This window comes from Globicephala melas, chromosome 19 (assembly GCF_963455315.2).
Source record: "Globicephala melas chromosome 19, mGloMel1.2, whole genome shotgun sequence".
Taxonomy (NCBI): domain Eukaryota; kingdom Metazoa; phylum Chordata; class Mammalia; order Artiodactyla; family Delphinidae; genus Globicephala; species Globicephala melas.
Genome location: NC_083332.1, coordinates 60,236,978 through 60,258,048, shown reverse-complemented (window position 1 = coordinate 60,258,048; position 21,071 = coordinate 60,236,978). Strand labels below are relative to the sequence as shown.

Genomic DNA, 21,071 nt, shown 5'->3' with positions numbered 1-21,071 from the left:
TCTCAGACGCAATGGGAAGAACAGACACCGGGCACTGAGATAAGCACAGAGCAGGGAGCCATGACCTTGACTGCAGGGACCCGGGGAGATTTCCTAAGGGATATGCTTGAGCCCCAGTCCTGAAAGACAATTCAAGTTCATCTGGGAGAGTCAAGTTCATGCATATTATTCACACAACAAGAACCAGGAGGGAAAAGAAACTAGGACAAGGTCATCAATGAGCTGGGCTGTCAGATGGCAGGGGTGTGGCAGAGGGAGGGGTTGGAAAGTAGCAAGAGTAATATAAGAGGAAGGAAAGCTAACACGAGAGGGGACGTGCTATGGTTGGTAAGAGACCGAACTGTCCAGCTGGGTGACCTGAGGCGCATTACTTAACATTCCTGTGCTTCAAACGCTTCATCTGTGAGGTGAGGATGATGATAAGCATCTCACAGTGTTTTTATTTTCGGGATTTTAAAACACTGATAACAGGAGACGCTGTTACATTCGTTCCTCGTGTGTGGCAAGCACTCAGTAAACTGTAGTGATTTATCCGTCATTCACCGCATGGTCTGATGTGATGCTCACAACAGCATTATAGACAGACAAAAAAATAAGTAAGAAGATGCCCGAGGTCGCAGAGCTTGGATGGGGTCTCCCTGAGTCTGACCTGGAGTCAGCATCGTAACCTCATGGGGTCTTCAATCCTGACGTCTGCGGGAGTGACCTGCCATCTGGGAGCCTCCCCTCTGGAACTGGGCTGTTTCAGGTCCACTTTTCCAGGAGGTTCTTGCACATGAAAAGAGGGAGCATCTTAATCACAGATCACTCCATGCCATCTCCTGGGTCCCCAGATGCGCTGGAGGGATGGGAGCTTTTGTTCGTGCTCATGAAAGGCTGCGTCAGAGTTTTCCTGTAAAACTGTTGTTTTCTCTAAAATGGGGAGATGTGCCCTGACTTGACCGTCTTTGGCAGGAAGCAGAACATTCTGGTAGTGGAGTAACCCAAAAGGCAACGTCCCCATCAAGCCAAGGACGTTCGTGGCTGTCTCTGCAAGGCCCTCGCTCACTGCTGGCACGCGCGGTTGAACTGCAGGCGGCCCCGAGCCCACCGCCCGGTGAGGAGGTAGGGAGGCCATCCAGCGAGCACGGGGCAATGGCAGAGGGGCTGTTTGCGCCGTTGGTTCCAGTCCAAGCTAGAATGGCATTCAGAGCAGAGAGAGTTTATTTAAAGGACCCGAAAGGTTAAACCACTCAGTGTTCTGCAGAGTTAAATCAGACGTGTTTTTAGCAGTCTAGGCAAGTTTGACCTGGGCCGTATGGGTCTCATAATTTATCCTACAGTCGGACGTCTCTTGATTCCAGACTATAGAGCAAAATGCTGAGCAGGGAGCGGAAACCGTGAACGCACATCTCTGGAGGCCGACTCTGTGCCGTGCATCCTCCATATGCAGCTCCCTGACCTCCCAGAACTCGGGGAGGGGGGGTTGTTACTGTCCCTCACAGATGGGGAAACTGAGGTACAGGAGGGAGGAAGCCAGTGGCCTCAGGCGTCACAGCAGCAGGTGGCGGAGTGGGGCTCTGGAGCCAGGCTCTGATCCCAGCATCCAAGCTGCCTTCCTGTCAGCCTCCCGATGAATCTGAATCTGCATCTCCAGCCAGTCTCGCTCCTGGGCTCTTCCTGGGCTCTGCTCTTTGCTCCTCTGGGCCTCGGACAGGTCTCCTCCGATACCTCTGTTACTGCAGACTCAGCGGGTTTAAAACTGACCCTGACCTTCACCATGGAAGGGCCACCCACTCGTCCTACTCCAGACGACACTGGGATCAGACGGGCGATGGGCCCCACCCGAGGCCCCGGCCACGCATCCCGGGCTGTGTCCCTAAATTGCCGCCTGGAGCCTGCGACCCATGCAGATGCGCAGCCGCCAGCGTACCCCTGCTGATCTGAATCACCAAGGTAAGTCATGGCCCCTCTGGGGGCCCCCTGCCTTTCCATCCCCACGTTTCCATATTGGGGTGTCTACTTGCTCTGCCGATGGAGCAGACTGGGCGGCACATGCTGGACTTATGCCATCCCGGGCGGCTCACCCGGTTGGTCATCCTGGCACCCACCAGACTGCACAGGCTAAGGGCCAGAGCTCTGCATTAACACGTGAGCAATGGGGGCGTCCAGGCTCGGGCGCCACGGACGTCTGTGCCTGCAACCGGCAGGCAACGTCAGGGTCAGGCAGCCCCGGCTCGCCAGCAGTAAAGAGGACTCTGGACTCTGATGCCTCCTGACACTGGGTGCCGGCTCTCTGCTATTTTCTACGCTAGAGTGGAGGTGATGCGGTCAGTGAGATTCCCACAGTCATGACAGCTCTGGCAGAGGAAACAGCCTCCAACCATGTCTTTGGTTTTTCTGCTTCTGCACGCTCCCTCCGTCTCCTTTCCCAGATCATGCCCGCCATACAAATTATGTCACCTCTTTTCTAAGACAGAATGCAGAAGCTGGCTAAAAAAAAAAAAAAAAAAAATTGTGATAAAGTACTTTAGGAAAAGCTCATTAAGAACCCCATTAAACCTCACCCAGTTCCTTTCACCTCTGGGTCCTCACGGCCACTCCCCTGGTCCGCGCAGCATCAGCTCGCCCCGGACGCCCCAACAGCTGCCTCCCTGCCCCACCCAATGCAACGCACTCCCCACTGCTGAGCCTGAGACGTGACCCTGAGCCGTGGAACCCACCGTCTCTTCTGAAACCATCCCAGGGCTTCTTGCGGTCCTCAAGTAAAGACCCAAATAATTTGTGATTGGGCTCACTTCCCATCCCCCTGCACTCCCCACCCTGTGCTTCCGCCACAGGGAAGGGGAGTGTATCCCTCCTACACCAGCTCCCTCTCACCTCAGGCCCCTACCGGCCCCCCTTTCCTGACCCCCACCCCGGAGGCCAACGGAAGGTATGCAATGCGCTCTTTTCTGCCCTCCCCCCCAACCCACTCCTCCTGAAACGAAACTAGCACCAAATGGTGGGAATCCTGTTTCCTCGGCCATTTGCGGAGAAGGCGTCGTGTTTGCTAGCACAGGGAACTTTCAGGCACTTGGGGTTTTTTCTTAATTTGGACTAAAGTAACCCAGACTTGGGGGAGTTAGATTCTCCGCCTTCATTCATCTTCCTGGAATGCGAGTCAAATTCCGTGGGCACACTGCGCGCCTCCCGCCTGGGGCTGCCTGAGTCTCCTTGTGTTCCCGGCTCTTCTCACTGTGGTTAATCAGTTAATCGGGGGCTCAAGACTTCAGCTGCTGCTGGGGACAAGGTGTCCCTTCCCGCTCAGAGCTCGCTTGACCCTTCCTGGGATTTATCAGTTACCATCCCCGTAAAGCCCCACGGAGAGGTCCCGCCACCTTTTCACACGCCAGCCGCCGCCAGCGGTGGAACACGATAAGTCACAATCACTGGCCCACCGCATTGTCTGCGCGCTGGCTGTCTCTGGGCCCCGCCCTGTGTCGTCTTTGAAGTGCAGCTAAGCCCCTGGTAGCTTTCAGATGACACTTAGGTTACACCTCTTCTGCATTCTTATCTCCACCAGTGCCTTTGAGTGCAGACGTGTTGACACGCTGGCAGTGCGGTGGCCTCTCTGCGGGAGCGTGTCCCCTGGGTGACCTTTGGCTCCCGAAGATGGCACCTGGGCCTGCATGGATGGGACAGGGCCGCCCCTGCACTGGGTGCACCGGGCACAGCCCCCCACCCTGTGTCCACTCTAAGGGCCTCCTTTCATCACTGGTCCTCTGGGGGCGGGGCTCCCAAATGCCTCACTCTGGGGCCCCCAAGTAGTGAGGGAGGCGCCCCTCGTGGGTGCTACTGCTGTCAGGTGTTCCTTTAATTACGGTAAAACAGACACAACATAAAACTTAACCATTTAACCTGTTTTAAGTGTACAGTTCAGTGGTGTTACGTACGTTCACATTGTTGTGCAGCCGTCACCACATCCGTCTTCTGAACTTGTCCATCTTCCCAAATTGAGACTCTGTCCCCGTTAAACACTAACTCCCCATAACCCCCGGCACCCACCGTTCTACTTTCTGTCTTTATGAGTCTAACTAGTCTAGTGCCTCGTATCAGTGGAATCATGCAATACTTATCTTTTGGTGATGGGCTCCTTTCACTTAGCGTAATGCCTTCAAGGTTCATCCATGTGGTAGCAGGTGTCAGTGCTTCGTTCCTTTTTAAGGCTGAATACTATTCCATCGTGTGGATGGACCTCGTCTTGTTGATCCATTTATCTGTCGATGGACACTTGGGTTACTTCCGCCTTTTGACTCTTGTGAATAATGCTGCTATGAACGTGGGTGTATAAGTGTCTGAGTCCCTGCTTTCAGTTCTTTTGAGTGTACTCCCAGAAGTGGAATTGCTGGGTCGTATAGTAATTTTATTAATTCTCTGAAGAACTGCCGTACTGTTTTCCACAGTGGCTGCACCATCTCCCGCAGCCGTGCACGAGAGTCCCAGTTTCTCCACAAGCGCCCCTGCCCACCCCCTCCCAGCCCAGGCCCTCCTCACCCTTCCATTCTAACCTCCTCTGTCGATGGGACATTTCAAAATTTCATGGGCAAAGACTGCTTTTAATGACCAGACACGGTGCTGGTGAAGGCAGGGGGGAGTGGGCATCCTCTAACACAGGGGATGGAATTCTCAATCACCCCCACCTTTCTTAAGAGCAGTATGCGTCAGGCTCTAGGTCCATCCACGTCTCTACAAATCTCCCAATTTCGTTCCTTTTTATGGCCGAGTAATATTCCATTGTATATATGAACCACATCTTCTTTATCCATCCCTCTGTTGATGGACATTTAGGTTGTTTCCGTGTCCTGGCTATTGTAAATAGTGCTGCAGTGAACACTGGGTTGCAGGTGTCTTTTTGACTGTCATACAGAGTAAAGTAAGTCAGAAAAAAAAGTATCGCTTATTAACACATATATGTAGAATCTGAAAAAATTGGTATAGACGATCTTATATACAAAACAGAAATAGAGACACAGACGTAGAGAACAAACGTGTGGATATCAAGGGGGAAAGAAGGGGGTGGGATGACCTGGGAGACCGGGATTGACATATACACACTATTGATACTATGTATAAAATAGATAACTAATGAGAACCTACTGTATAGCACAGGGAACTCTACTCAGTGCTCTGTGGTGACCTAAACGGGAAGGAAATCCAAAAAGACGGGGTGTATGTGTGTGTATAGCTGATTCACTTTGCTGTACAGTGGGAACTAACACAACATTGTAAAGCAACTGTACCCCAATAAGAGCAATATGGGTCAGCATTTAAAACGTGCAGACGTTTATAGGACAACATTGTAGGAATTTGTCCCCAGTAAGTGTTCAGACCAGATTGAAAAGGTGCGTATGTATGCGAAGGTGTCTATCAAATGCTGTCAATAATAGCAAAATTAAATAAACAAACTAAATTTCTGTTTGTCCATCAGCAGACACTTGGTTTTGAAGTTGATGGCTCCTCCATATGATGAAATATTATGCCATTAACTTTAGGCGTATTGACAAGGAAAATGAGCATAATATAACGTTCTACTACAACAGCACACGACAGTGTGATTCCACGTTTGGATACACACACACACACACACACAGACAAAGAAGACATATTTGTCTATCTATATATACCTATATACTTACGTCTTCTACCTCAGGAGATATATATATATATATATATATATATATATATATATATATATATATATATGTTTTCTACTTCAATCTATAACGACTGTCTTGGCAATGAATACCCTCCCATCCCCTTCCGTGCAGCCCCGATCTAAACTGGAGAAATCCTGGCAACCAAGAGGAATCCATATTTAGTGGTGTTGTCAAAATGGCCTTTCAATAGCACATTCATCCTGCACCCTCGAATTCAGGCAGGAAAGGGAAGGGGGAGCGAGAGAGAGAAGAAAAAGAAAAAGCCAAGTGTTTGTGCGAGCATCTTGGAGACCCGGGGCTCAATAAGGCAGGTGTTCTGCGGCTGCTTGAAGACCACACGGGAGAAGAGGCCGTCAGAGCGCCCATTACAGTGTGCCAAATCGCTGAAGCTCCGCGATCCAGCTGCAGAAACCCAGAGGGCAAAGTGCTTAAGGATGCATAAAACGCGGATTTTCCCATAATTATTTAAATATGTGTTAATGAGTGCTGCAAACGCAGTCAGAGTGTGACCATTAAAGGATTAAAAATACAGGCAAACGGAAAAGGAATAGTTTGAACAGTGGGGAGAGCACTCACGTGGGGATCGAAATCCCCCAAATTTCTCTTTTGCCTCTAGTCCTGCTGCTCGGAGGAAGACACCCAACCTCACTGGGGCTCCATTTTCTCATCTGAAAATGAACAGCGGAGGGGAGTAGATGGATCGATCCCCCAGCTACAGAACTCCCTCATCATCAGAACCTGCCAGTCTCCCGAATTTAACAAAATCAGAGAATAAGAATTGTCTAAGGAAAAGGAGCTTGCAAGAAGATTATGGAACTTTGTGTGTTTTCTTAGCAATATAAACAGAGAAAAGACCCTGTTTTTTAAGCAAAGGAGTTGAGAATACAAATGAGCCATTCAGAAAGCTCAGAGAAAAATTTGATGGACGGGGTGGGGGCTGTCAGATACTTGTGCCATTAGCTCCTGGTCCTCTCATCCCCTCTCCTCCCCGAGTGGAAGGCCATGAAAGCATCAACTTAGTCTAAGGTTCCTTTAAGGAGGGAGGAATTTACACCACTTGCCAATGGAGTGGAGGAAATATAGGAATGACACTTCATCATTTTTCTTCCCCCAGCAAGGAAAGAAAAAAAGAAAAAGAATGAAAGAACCCCAGTGCAAGACTGCTGCATTCCATGCCGTTGACACCCAGCCTTTAATTGGAACTGCTACATCCAAAATAAAGAAAGTAGTGATTTCAGGGTATATTTTTGCCTACGTTTTTGAGGATGTTTTGGGCCTTTCATCTCCTTTGAAGGCGTGTCACCTAATTACGCCGCTTTCATCCGTGTATTCCCCAGTCGGAACATGCCAGTCCCCTGCACAGCAATTGATCATGACGGACGGGTTTCCACTCTCCAGCTGGTGCAGAGCCTGGGTATTTGTGAATACCTGAATAAACGCCTTTAATCCAAAAACAAACTCCTCCTGAAAGAAACAGGCTGAAAAGGCCTTTCATGGAGTGTTTTCCAACTCACTGGCTCATGGTTTCTTTGGATCTCACCCTGCTTCCTGTACTAATGGTCTCTGAATGCATTCCCGACTGTGGCTTACTGGCCTGCCGAAGTCCCTGGCATTACAGGGGAGGAAGGGAACAGGTAACACAGCAGATGCTCAAAGGAGCTGCCAGCACTGCATAGGTGGAAACTGGAACGAAATATATGTGGGCGAGAGCGCTGTGTTCTTTCTACAACTTTCTTAAAGATGTGCTTCCCTAGGTAATGTTTTAAAAACAAAGTTATAGTCACACATTACACACGTGTGGGAATAATCTGCTGGATTAAAAGCAGCTCTCTCAAATCAGCATTGAAAGTTCATAAATACAAGGGCTGATGACGCTACTCTAATAAATAGATTTGCTTTTGGAAGATCAACAACTTGCATTTTTTTTTGAAGTCTATATTATTGAGATGATAGTGGGTCCGTTAAAAGAGTACCGCACTGACCTGGGGGTTAACCCATGGCCCAATGGGTGGGTGAAGTGCTGAGGCTGGAGCCCTGGACTCGGAGTTGTAAGGTTCAATTGTGAGAACCAGCGCATCCGCTTACTAGCCATATAAACTGTCCTAACTTAGTTTTATTCTGTCCATTCCTCTGTAACCTGATCTCCAAGGTGAAGGGCTTGGGCTGGATCAGAGGACCTTTTCCTCAACCAGTCAAAGTCGTCCTTATCTGAGCAAATGTCCCAGAGCCCCCACCCCTTTAGATCCTCTGCCCTCTGCCCGCTGTACGGTGATCCCTGACAGGGTCCAGTCTCGCCACTATTGCCCTGTAACAAACTACCCCAGAACAAGCTGGTATCAAACAAAAGCCCTTTTATTTTGTTCACGATTTTGCAGATCAGGCATTTAGCAGCTCAGCTGGGCAGTTCCCCCGCGGTCTACCGTGGGGGTGCAGCCAGGTGTCAGCTTGGGCTGCAGGCAGCTGATGGCCCCCCTGGCCTGGACATCCCAGGTCTTCCATTCACATGGCTGGAGGTCGATGGTGGCCGTTGGCTGCACCCTCAGCTGGGACTGTCGCTCAGAGTGCCCACACGTGGCCTCTCCAGCATGGGGGTCTCTGTGTGCTCAGAATGCTTATTTGGTGGCCAGTTTCCCCTAAGAAACGTTTCCAGAGAACCGGGTGGAGGCTGCATGACCTGTTGTGACCTAGCCTCGGACATCATGCAGTGTTTCCTCCACTCCTTTCTACTGGCGGTCACAAGGTCACGAGGTTCAAGGGGAGGGGACAGCATTATAGAGGCAGGTCACGTGTAAGAGCACCTGGGCATGAGACACAGTGGTGGCCGTCTTTGCAAATCATATTCTGCCTCAGGCTTCAAGAATCACAGCTGAAAATCTCTAATGTCTAGATTAGATGCAGTTTCTAATGGCCCTCCCTCTTAGAAAAGAAAAACATCTCTAATAGGGCAATATTTCTTTGTTCAGACTCTTTTTTTAAAGAGCTTAATCGAGGTATAATTGGTATGGAATAAATTGCACGTTTAAAGTGAACCATTCAGTAAGTCTTGGCGTGTGTACGTGCTTGTGCAGCCATCACCACGGTCATCCCCTAAATGTCCCTCATGCCCCTGTACCATCCCTCCCTCCTGCTTCCACCCAGCAGTGCCTCATCCCCTGGCAGTGATCCATCTGCTTCCTGTCCCTATAGATGTCTCGAATTTTATGTCTCTGGTCATAAACTATGTACTCTTCTTTGCGTAGCTTCTTTCATTTGGCAGCTCTTCCGAGATTCATCTATGTTGTAGCGTGTTTCAATAGTTTTTTTTTAAATTATCTTAATTTTTTAAATTATTTTTTTAATTATTTAATTATAGTTGATGTACAGTAGCAGGGACCAATAGTTTTTGCTGTTTTTATGGCTGAGTAATATTCCATTATGTGGATATAACAGAATTCTGCTTATCCATTCATGCGTTGATGGACATTTCAGTTGTTTCCAGTTTGAGGTTATTATAAACAAAACTGCTACCTACATTTGCCTTCATTTCTCTTGGATACATACTTAAGAGTGGAATGGCCACATCGTGTGGCAGCTGTATGTTTAACTCTTTAAGACATTGCCAAACTGTTCTCCAAAGTGGTTGTCCTGACTTTCAGTTTCAGCTTTGGCATGTAAACAGCTCGGCATCACTTCCATTCTTACCACAAGAAAAATCCTGAACAACCTGAAGATCGATGACTTTTCTCGGACACGTCAGAGAATTGGGGTCAAAGGGCAAACCATCAGAAGGTCGTAAGTACCATGTACTTCCTTGCAACGGGAGCTGCAGGAGCCGTAAACTGGGAGGAACATTTTGTTCAAATGACAAGTTGCTGGAGGCTGAGTGTGGGCTGCTGTGAGCATGAGAAACTCCCAGGGCTGCAGGCTTAGGGCACATCCACGGTTTCATGGCTTTTACCTCCAGAAACTCCACCAGGTTTCACCAGCAACGAGCTGAGGAAGACCCCGCACAGGTGTGGTCCATCTTCAATGTGGCTGTCTTCCCAGGTATGCAGTGGTACCTCACTGTGGCTTTTAGGCGCAGTTCCCGAATGGCTAATGATGCAGAGCGTCTTTTCATGTGGTTCTTGGCCACCCATAGATCTTCTCTGGTGAGGTGCCTGTTCCGATCTTTTGCCCATTTTTCTACCAGGTTGCTTGTTTGCTTATGATTGAGTTTTGAGAGTTCTTTATATATTCTGAATAAAAGTCCTTTATCAGATCTATGATTTTCAAATATTTTCTCTCATGATAGAGCTTGTCTTTCAATTCTCTTAACAGAGTCTTTTGAAAGCAGAAGTTTTGAATTTTAATGCAATTCAAAATTTCACACTGTTCATGCACAGATCACGTGTATGTAAAAGCTATAGATTATGACAAATCTAAGAGATCTTTGCCTAACACGTGGTCACAGATGTTTTATCCTTATATTCCAGAAGTTTTATAGTTTTAGGTTTTACGTTTAGATCTGTGATCCATTTTGAGTTAACTTTGGTGTATGGTGAGGTTGTGATAGTTTGTATTTTTCAAGGGAAGAAGGTTTCCTTCTAGTCATTGTTTTCTGAGAGTTTTTTTTTTTTAATGAGGAACGGGTGTTCGATTTTGTCAGACGTTTTTCCTATCTTTATTGAGATGATCGTATGATTTTCTGTTTTAGTTTGTTAATATGATGAATTACATTGACTTTCTAATCAATTAATCTTGCCTTCGTGGGACAAACCTCACTTAGTCACAATGCGTTCTCCTTTTTTTATATCACTGGATTTGATTTCCTAAATTTTGTTTAGCATTTTTGCTTCCATGTTCGTGAAGAATATCCGTCTGTAGTTCTCTTTTCTTAAAATTTGTCTGGATTTGGTACCAGGGTAATACTGCTGATTCGTTAACTGAGTCCTTTTCGCTTTTTAAGAAAAGTTTGGGTAAAATTGAGATAATTATTCAACTTAAATGTTTGACAGAATTCACCAGTGAAGCCCTGTGGGCCTAGAGTATTCTCTGTGGGAGGGTTTCTAGCTACGAATATAATTTTATTAATAGAGAGCGCTCTTATCTATCTAATCATCTGTTTCTTTTAGAGTTAGCTTTGGTAGTTTGTGTCTTTCAAGCAATTTGTCCACTTTTTCCAAGTTGTCTGTAAGATCTGTAGTGGTGTCAATGCTCTCATTTCTGATACTGGTGATTTGTGTCTTTTCTCCTTTTCATGATCAGCTTGGCTAGATGTTTATCATTTTTTTTTTTTTGTACTTGAGTTTTGTTTTTTATTTAGTTTGACATTGCTTTTTAAAAAATTTTATTGAAGTATAGTTGATTTACCATGTTGTGTTAATTTCTGCAATAGAGCAAAGTGACTGTACATATACATAAATATATACATATATATATTCTTTTTCATATTATTTTCCATTATGGTTCATCACAGGATATTGAATATAGCTCCCTGTTCTATAAGTAGGACCTTGTTGTTTATCTGATGTTTATTATTTTTATTGATCTTCTCAAAGAACCAGCTTTGCGGATCATTGGTCTTCTCTATTGTTTCCTGTTCAGAATCTCTCTCCACAGAAGGAGCATCTCCTTGCCTTTTCTTGCTTCCCCTGTGCCTAAGGAATCCCCTAAGACAATACCTCACTTGTCCCTGGTCTAGGGCTGAGGTCCAGGACAAAGCCATCTACTAGCTCCCAATTTTGTCAAACCCCCTCAGCCCCAGTACCTCCGAGTTTCATGTGACGATCAACTTGTTCGAAGGCGGAGCATTCCAATCAGATACTTCGGTAAATGCCCGTGCGTAGATTCTGAAGTACTCTGCCCCCTTACAGCTTCCGTGACAGGGATTTGAATGCAGTATTCATTTAGTGACGCGGGTGTTCGTGCCCTGGCTCTGCCCTTTGCTAACATATGACCTTGAGCAAGCGACTATCCGTCTCAAAGCGTCAATTTCCCTCTCTGTAAAATGGGAAGAATAATAGTAATAGGGTTGTTTAAGGACCCAATGAGACGATGAATGCAAAGAGCTTAGTCCAGAATCTGGCGCGGGGCAAGAGTCTGCGAACAGTTGCTATTAAAATATGACAGCGAGCGTTACGGTCTGGGACTCCGTTCCCTTTACTACTGGAGAGGAAGGATTTATGGTCTTCCTTTTCTTATGTTGATGCTGGAGCTAATGTTTATTGGTTGTAAATGTTAAAAATATAAACCTGTGGTAGAAATCCACAGCCTGTGATTTTGTCCCATTAGGGCTGAGTCCATGGCCACGCCTGCTCTAGCACTGAAGTTTACATTTCCAGCCCCCGAAATACACTTCAGTTATGAAAGTATTGCTTCAGAAGTTTGACAGCTCTGTGGCCATGTCACAGGAAGAGCTCAGATCACGGGCATTTGTCCAAATACCATCACAGGTATTTCCCTGGGAGGCAGTTGTGTTCACATGGCCGGGGAGGACGGGGGGTGTGAGGGCACGAGGCCCCTGTGGAGCCGGGGCCTCCGAAGCCAAAACAGCTGGCCCTGCTCCCTGGTGGGAACGTCCTCACTGGCATTCTCGGGGCACGATGTGAACCCCTGCGTCCGGGGGGCTGGAGAGCAGAGGAGGGAGACACAGAGGAGGAGAGTGTCCAGAGGAGCCAGCGTGGGAGAGCCGGAGGGGGCCAGGATTGGCCGTCAAGTCAGGGAGGACTTGCAAGCTGCCAGGCTTTCTGTGACGGTCTTCGTCTGGGGGGTGCTGCATCCTGAATGGCACATGGCAGACGTGGCTCTGTGTGACTCCCCAGGTGCGTTAGAAAAGGCCAGGCAGCCTCTGCTGCTCTATCTTGGGACACTGCGGGAATCTCTGACGGACACTTAAGATGCCCAGATGGCCAGTCACTCTATGGCTAACATGTAGCTGGCGAGAGGGTTGGGGGTGGCCGGGCCGGGGGGGACACAATGGGGAGGGGGGGTTTGGGGGACAGAGAGAGAAGGGTGTGCTGAACCCACGAGGCGACCCCGACCAGCCCCCGTCTAGGTGCACCCGCGTGAGAGACCCTGACTGAGCTGCTGCCGGGACTGTTGTTGCGTTAGTATGTTACTGTTGGGGGCGGCTTGTCACACAGCTAGCGTTCGTAACTGGCACACAGCCCATGCCTGGTGTGAGCGTCCGAATTTCTGAGGGCCTCGGGGTTTCCACCAGTAGAGTGAGCATTGTAAGGCAGCCTTCTGAGCAGTCCTGGGAGAAGCAGAGATGTGCAGAACCGAAGCCCTGCCTGCGTCTCCGCACAGCCTTCTTCTCTGTGCCTGTGTCACCTCCCCTTCTGTCTCTTATAAGGACGCGTGTCATCTCAAGATCCTTGATCACATCTGCAAAGACCCTTTTTCCAAATAAGGTCCTGCTTACTGCTACCAGAGGTCAGGATGTCAGCATATCTTTGGGCATATCAACCCCCCGTGGCATCCTTTACTTAAAGGCAGTGCGGTACAGGAATTAGGAAAAGCCATCAGCCCCAGGCGTGAATCCCAGCTCTGCTGTTTCCCATGGGGTGGCCTTTACCTCTTTGAGCACCGATCTCTCCATCTGTAAAATGGATCACCCACGGCGTTGCCGTGAGGATCGACTGAGATGGCACATAGGACGGCCCTGGAGCTGAACTTAGCCACACAGTAGGGCCTCAGTACCTGGCAACCCAGCACAATTTTGACCTGGCCAGTTAGTGGTCAACCATACTCCACCCGCCAGACAGCAATGTCACATTCCGGGACTGTGAAGGGGGGCCGTGCTGGTCCTTTCCTGCGCGGGAGACTGGGCAGACCAGAGGGGGTCACGGAGGGGGCGCTCTGGCTGGGAGGAGCCCTGTTTTAACCCCTTCCACCCCCCAGCCATGCAGGCGGGGCCTTTGCTTGGTCTCTCCTGTCCTGCTCTCCTCTTTATCCGGCTTCGAGTGCCAGCCCGACAGCGTTCCCAGCATGTCAGCCAAGGGTGAGCCTCCCCCGCACTCGCGGAAGGCAGAACTTTGGAAGACACGCTGTGGCATTCTTGGATAGCCACGCCAGCCTGCGAGAAGACACATGTCCCTCTCTCTCTGGCTTCCCCGCCCTCCATCCATTCGCGGGCCCCCCAACAGGCCAGCAGCAAACGAGGGTCCCGGCAGCGAGCCCTGCGGTAGACTGAACTGGGTGACCTCTGCGTTTCCCACTGGCGCCCGCACCGGCCCAGGGCAGGGGCCTTCAAGCAGGCCTGGATTAGAGGTTTGGGGTTTGGAACATCCACATTGGGATAAAATCAGAATTTTTTTTTTTTAAAGAAGACAATTTCAGAAACACAGTCTGAAAAACAAAGCAGCTTTTTAGCTCTTTCTCTGAAATGACATCAGCGGCCACCACAAAGCCTGAATCGGCCCCATTGCTTTCGGCCGTGGGGATGTATCATTTCCCCTCCAAAATACCCACGGCATTGTCCGAGATCCGAGCCGACCTGGAGCCGCTCGCTTGGTGGGAAGTGGCCTCACTTTCCCACCCGTGCTCCAGGAGGGCCTTGTAATTGGAAAAGTGCAAGTTGCAGATGAACTGGGAGCCCAGGCCAGGAAATGGGTTTTATGGCGCTGTGTTTGTCCTTGTTTTACATCCATCTCAATAGTGCCGTCCACGTGGGCATTCAAGGACTGGGATTCCGGGAACAACGTTGCCCAGGACCAGCTGCGCCCTGTCGCTCCCACCCCAGACCCAAGCTCTCAGCCCCTCCCCACCCCCTCCCTCCAGCCCCATCCAGACTCTCGCCTCTGGGGTTTTCGAATTGTGTGGAAACTGGAGGATATTGTCAAGATGGATTTTGTGTAATTGAAGCAGCAACCCAATCGCACTTAAATTTATCACCATATAAAAATAGACATATAAAAAAAGACCAGGAAGAAATACAGTGACATATTAACAATCTGGTTGTCTGTGGCTGATGGGTTATTTTTTCTTAATTCCTTGTACTTCTGTAAATTTTCTCAATTTTGCTTTTGTAACACAGAAAACATTATTTATTAAAAACCACCAACTGGATCTTGTCTCAGGGCCAAAGTGAGCTACTTAAGCGAGTGGAAAGTCAGGCTTTATGGAGAGCCAGCAGTCCCCAGGGACTTATTTCTTTGAAGAGACACTTCTTAAAAACTCAGAAATAATCTGCATAGTTGAAACTTCTGTTCCTCTGGGATTGTTATTCCTTCATTAGTTAAAGTGATTTACTGAGTCACAGGAAATTTCGCCGCTGGACCAAAATCTGATTCCATTTCCCAAGCATTCACTGAGTGTTTGCCCAGATAAAGCTGCCACGTCCCTGCCCTGGGTGGGTGCACAGTCTAACGAAGGATTTGGGAGTCAGGTCTCTTGTTCATTCACTCAGCAAACATTTATTGAGCCCGTATTATGCACCAGGCACTATCTGGGGAGTGCTGGGACCCGGCAGTGTACAAACAAGACCAAACCCCCTGTCTTCATGGGGTTTAAATTTATGGCAAATGTAGAAAAAGAAGAATGTAAAAAATGCTCAGAAAGTTCAGAGGAAGGTGCTGTCTGTGATGGCGGTGATGGAAGGAGGGGGTGTCCATGTCAGGGAGGGTGTCATGGGTTGAACTGTGTCCCCCCCACCCAAATTCGTATGATGAAGTCCTAACCCCCAGTGCCTTGGAATGTGACCGTATTTGGAAATAGGTTTGTTGCAGATGTAATTAGTTAAAATGAGGTCTTTAGGGTGAGCCCTAATCCAACATGACTGGTGCCCTTATTAAAAGGGGGGGATTTGGACACAGAGACCTCTCCCGCTCTCTCCATGTGAAACGTGTTCTGATTCATGTGAACATGTGTGTGTGTGTGTGTGTGTGTGTGTGTGTGTGTGAGCGAGCCTGGAGGGAGAGGCCCCAGAGCAGCTAGAGGTTCCTTCCCCTTCTGCAGCCCCAGGCCCATCATTCGCCTTTGGGAGAGAGCTGATGGAAGCAGGGCCCCCGAATTTAGTCACTCATCAAGCGTAACTGAGCTCCTACTACGAGCCAGACGCTGCTCTAGGACGAAACAGACACAAATCCCTGTCCTTATGGACAGGAGATTTTCCTAAACACCTACTATGTGCCAAAAATTGCACTCAATGATTGAGACCCAGAGTCAAGTGAGACAAGGTGTCTGTACCCATCCATCTATCCATCCATCCATCCATCCATTCATTCACTGTTTCTGTTCACCTATATGTGTCAGGGACTCTGATAAATGGTGCAGGAAACTAAAAAGGAAGATTCACCTTAACAGTCTGATCAGGGAAAGAGATGTGTTTAAAAAAATAAAACTCTGATCAATAAGTTCTCCGATGAAAGGAAGCACAGAGTACTTTAGAAATGCACAAGACAGGGAGAGGCAAGCAGCCTGGGATGAAAGATTTAGAGGAAACTCTGCAAAGGAGATGGGTTTTGAAGGAAGAGTAGGAGTTCACCAGGCAGAGAAAAGGTTCACCTGTGCCAAATCACAGAGGCTTGAGTGAGGGCTGTGTGTGGAACAGCACGCAGCCAATGCAAGTAGAACGTGAGATGGTGAGACCCCAGACAAGGCTGAGGAGCTGCATGGAATCAGGTCTAAACCCCGATATTCATTCATTTATTCCACAAATATTTATTGAACCCCTGCTGTGTACAGGCACTGAGGACACGACAGGGAACAAGTGGGTGAAAACCTCTGCCTTGAGGGAGCTTATTTCCAGCAGGGGATGCAAGAAACACAAATGTAAGAGGAAAAAACAGGTGTTGATAAGTTATGGGGGGAGAGCAGGGGAGGGGAGAGGGTGGTCAGGGAGGGTCTTGTCGAGAAGGTGATACGAGAGTAAAGACCCAAAGAAGGGGGGCAGTGAGGTAGGTGCCCCCCCGGGGAAGACAGTGCACTGAGGGGTGGCGGCCGGCACCACGGCCCTGGGACAGGGGGCAGAGCCAGAGGGAGGGCAGAAGGGGCTGAACGCCACAAGGCACAGGAAAGACGGTGACTCAGGCTCTGGGGTTTAAGCAGGGACAGGGGTGGCCTGACCTGGTTTTGAAGGATAACTCTGGCTCTGGGTTAGGAGCGGGCCCAAGGTGGAGAGTGAAGGGCAGGGGGCACCCGAGATGTCGGCCCCAGCAGAGTCTCAGCAGATTCTGGGTTCCCAGGAATGAATGAATGAATGAACAGACAAACGTGTAGCCTCAGGGCACTGGAGGCCCACATGGAACCTGAGAGACAGCCCTGGGAAAGAGGCTCATCACCACCGTCAGTGATGTGACAGCAGCGGTCCAGCACTGCGTGCTCACTTCCTGGGCTACTGTATCAAATGACCACAAACTCAGCTTAGAACAACACGCGTGTTCTCTTACAGTCTGGAGGTCAGAAAACTGACGTGGGTCTCACCGGGTCAAGTGAAGGTGTCGCAGGGCTGGTTCCTTCTGGAGGCTCCAGAGGAGAGTCACTCCTTTGCCTTTTCCAGCTCCTGGAGGCGCCTGCATCCCTCAGCTCATTGCCCCGCATCCCTCCAACCTCCACTTCCATCGTCACAGACTCTGACCTCCTGCCCCCTTCTTATAAGGCCCTTCCTGTTGCTACCTGGGACCCACCTGGATAATCCAGGATCATCTCCCATCTCAAGATGGGGCCATTATGCAGCCGACCCAGGTACCCCTGCCAGGCTGTGCAAGCCCATTCCATCCATGGTCTCAGGGGGTCCTCACAGCTGCCCAGGGAGGCAGGTGCTTCCAGTGACAAAACTGGGGCTCAGAGAGGGTGAGTAACTTTCCCAGGGTCACACCTCCAGGACCTCGAGGAGCGGAGACGCACACACGCCGGTTCTCTCCCCGCCCTTGCTGGAATGGCCCCACATCACCACGTGGCAGGGAAGACACAGACAAGCCCAACCCAGACAACCTGGACACTCACAGGGGTCCCCCAGCTCCAAACCATCACCTTGGAAAACCACATCAACTCTGAGAAAGACGCACCCCCAACCTCGTCCCTGTCACCCCACAAGGAGCCCAGTCTCCCGCGGCTGAGAACCAAGTGCCTTTTGAGTGCCCGGGGTTCCTCTGAGGAGCCCGTTGGCGGGGGAGGACGTCTCTGTGACAACCCGCCTCGCGGAGCGCTGCCGCCGAGTCGCTGGGTGAAGCCGTGTGTCAAGCAGAGAAGAGCCAGAAGCCCCTCTGGCCCCGAGCGTGGGGGAAGCGGCCGGCCGTCTCCAGAAGAGGCAAGCAGCCTTGTTTATTTTCATTTTTGCGATTGAAAATGCTCACTTCCTAGGCCCCTCCGCTCAGTATGGCTGTTCCTTTAAAGAGAAAAAGGAAGTGTGGTCCTGGCAGCGTGAACCGAAGCAATAAAAAATAAATCTTGGTAATTGTTGTGGAGACAGAAAGCAAAACAAACCGGACTTAAGTACATTGCAAGAAAATGTCAGCGTCGGAGGCCCGGCCATTAGCGTGCGAAATCGTTTCTCTCCCCGGAGGAACCGCTGGATGGGGACCAGCCTGTTTGATTTTCTACATTCCTCCTTCTGGGGTTTCTTGGAATGTCAGACTACTGCGTTTTTTTTCTTTTTCCTGAAAAGGACGGGTGGCTTCAGAGATGGTGATGGAGAAACGTCAGGAAAGAGCCTGAGGGAAGACAGCCGTCAGCAAGCCTTCACTGCCTGGCAATGGTTCCCGTGTCCCAGGGCCCCTCCGGCGAGGGAAGCAGGCAGGGCCGGGAGGGGGTCCTCGAAACACCCCCTGGATGCCTCTGACAACAGCGGCTCCCCTTCAGCCTCACCAAAGGAAGCGCCCAGCATCACGTCTGCAACACGGAAATAAAATGGAATATTTCTTTATTCCGGAGTCAACTCACCTGTGTTTCCAGAAGTGATGACAACCCTCCCTCTCTGTGCCACTTGCCACAGAAACAAACTTCAGAGCTGTGAGTGGGTGTCCAAAAGGACGTGGACTTTGGAACAGGAGTGCATAACCCGAGGTGACAGTCTTGGAGCTCACCCCGGTGCTGATTCCCAAAACAGCCCCGATTTGCCTGAGAGGGTCCCTGTTCATGTGGGATGCCCCTGATGGGACCTTTCACTTTCGGAAGATTCTGGTTGGGATGACTGAGTGGCGTTGGCGGTCTGGAATCACCCATCTCCCAGATGAGGAAACTGAGGCTCAGAGAGGGACAGAAGTGTCCCAAGTCATAACAGGGGCCAAGCTGGGATTTAAACCCAGGCCTGATTGAGTCCAGCACATGAGCAAAGCATAGACATGGCCGCTCGGCTTGAGTTTCCACTGTCCCCCAAGGTAACTGTAAACCAGACTTCGTTTGGGAGGAAACACATTTCTATCCTGAACTTACTGCAGAATTTAAGACCCAAAGATAAACCACTTGCTTAACTTAAAAAGGTTCAAATTGTTTTCCCATCGGCACCTTCTGCCCAGCAGGAGTGCCCCCCTCTGGCTGTGTCTTAGGTTTAGAATTCCAGGTTTACCTGGTGAAGGTTAGCGGTGTCCCGGCACCTGGAGGGTGAGCAGAGATCAGCTCTTTCTGAGATCTTCCCTGGAGAAGCTGAAAAGAGATTCTCCGCTCCTTCCGTCTGAAATGCATCCTAAGGCCCTTTTGTCTCTGTCACCTTCTACGCTGGCTCTGGTTGAGAAGGCACCGGGGGGCCGTGCTGGGCTTCTCCCACTAAATCAGAAATTTGGACACTAAGTGTGCAGAGGGGGAGCCAGGCCTCTCAGCTTTGAGCTGAAGCGAGGCCCATTGACTGGCTGGGAATGACACATGGCCGGGGATTAGCGGCTTTACAGACTCTAAACAGCTGTAAGAGCACGGGGAAGCGCTGCAGCTGCCCCCGGGATAAGGAGGCCGGTTTCAGGCGGGGGGCACCTGGCCCCTCCCTGCTCACTGGCTGCATAACCTTGGCCTCCTCTGCGCAACGCGGATCTGTACTCCACTGCTGGCCTCCCTGAATCATCTCATCCTGTACACTGACACGCCCTGCCTTCCCTCCAGAGGGTTCTTCCTGACCCCAGACAGCGGGAGCAGCATCTGACCCTGTTCCTTCAGGACGGAACAGAGGCTCTCCTCATCTGGGGAGGCCTCGGAGGGAGACGTCTGTTTTTGAACCTGTGAGAGGCGCCTGGATATCTTCCAGATTGCAAAGGTGGCCTCAGTTTCCATGCAAAGCAGACCATCCCGCAGAAGATCAAAGGCCCGCGCTCGCCTACACCGGTGGATGGCGGCGAGGCTCACGCGCCAGCTGCCATCAACTAGCCGTGCCTGCCTGAGGCGTGTGAGGCTCCACCCAGGCTGTGGAGAAGCGTGAGGCCAGCGACTGGTGACATCTGCCGTGGACGTGGTGGAGTGTGTGCCCTGGATTTACTATTCCCGACCTAGACCTCGGGCTAATCGGAGGAAAGAACTCAGCACACGGATGTGCGTCTAGAGGCACCGTGGCCACAACAGCCAACATTCTTTGTGCCTTTCTGAGACTTCAACACATTTGGTCTTTCATCAACCCCTGGATAAAGGACTATTATTGGCCCATTTCTTTAAAGATGAGAGGACGGAGGGGCAGAGGGATTGAGTCAGGTGCTCAGTAAAAGGCAAAGTAAGATGGAAGCTGCACCTTTAACCACTTACCTCATGGACTTCTGGGACGGGAGGCAAGGCTGGTGGCTTTGAATGGACAAGACTGGGTTCAGTTCCCAGAGCTGCTGTTATCAGAGAGGTAAGTGGTTGAGGGGTTTCAGCAGACACCCTGGTCTAGCCCTGGATGCAGGCAGATAGCAGTATTTCCATTGTATCATCTGGGGTTCAGAGAAGGAAAGGGACTGCTGCAAGGTCACACAGCTTGGAAGAGAAGAAACCAGGACAAGCATACAGGGTTGGTCTGCACTAACTCATGCTCTTCCCTCTACATTAGATGAGAAGGTGACTCAGCCCCTGTGACCAGGGATGTGAAATCAGAACCAGTCCCAAGAATGAGCTGGACAACCAAGCAAGGCGACCCTTCTTCTTAAACACGGAGCTCTGATTTCACACGGCTGCCAGTCCCCGAAATGTCCTCCCTGTGTCTGTGGACTTGCGCGCTTTCCGGTGGCTGTCAGGACAGACGCAGACACCCTGGACCACACCAGCGCAGCTGTCTGATGGCATTCCCAGCCCAGTTGGGAAAAGGAATTAGCACAAACCTCAAGAGAGAGCTGTTCTCATGAAATGCAGGGCCTGGCTGGGCTGCTCAGAGTGCGAAGGGAAGTTCACATTCTCTTATCTGCTGACTCGCCTGGCCCCGTCTCCAGCGAGTCTTTCAGCCCCCACGAGAGAGGATCTGGCACAAAAAGGGGGACAGCAAACACCGATCTGAGCAAAAGCTGAACTCCAGGGTCTTTACCTAGAGCCCGTCACCGTGAC

General features: G+C 50.1%; 1 protein-coding gene across 1 annotated transcript in view; it reads left to right on the top strand.

The window, feature by feature from the left end:
- Nucleotides 1–21,071, top strand: part of C19H16orf95 (chromosome 19 C16orf95 homolog) — a 521,908-nt gene that overhangs the window by 444,634 nt on the left and 56,203 nt on the right. The window contains 2 exon segments of the mRNA XM_060289339.1: nucleotides 955–1,104; nucleotides 1,725–1,935. The gene's annotated coding sequence lies outside the window, so the exon portion shown is untranslated.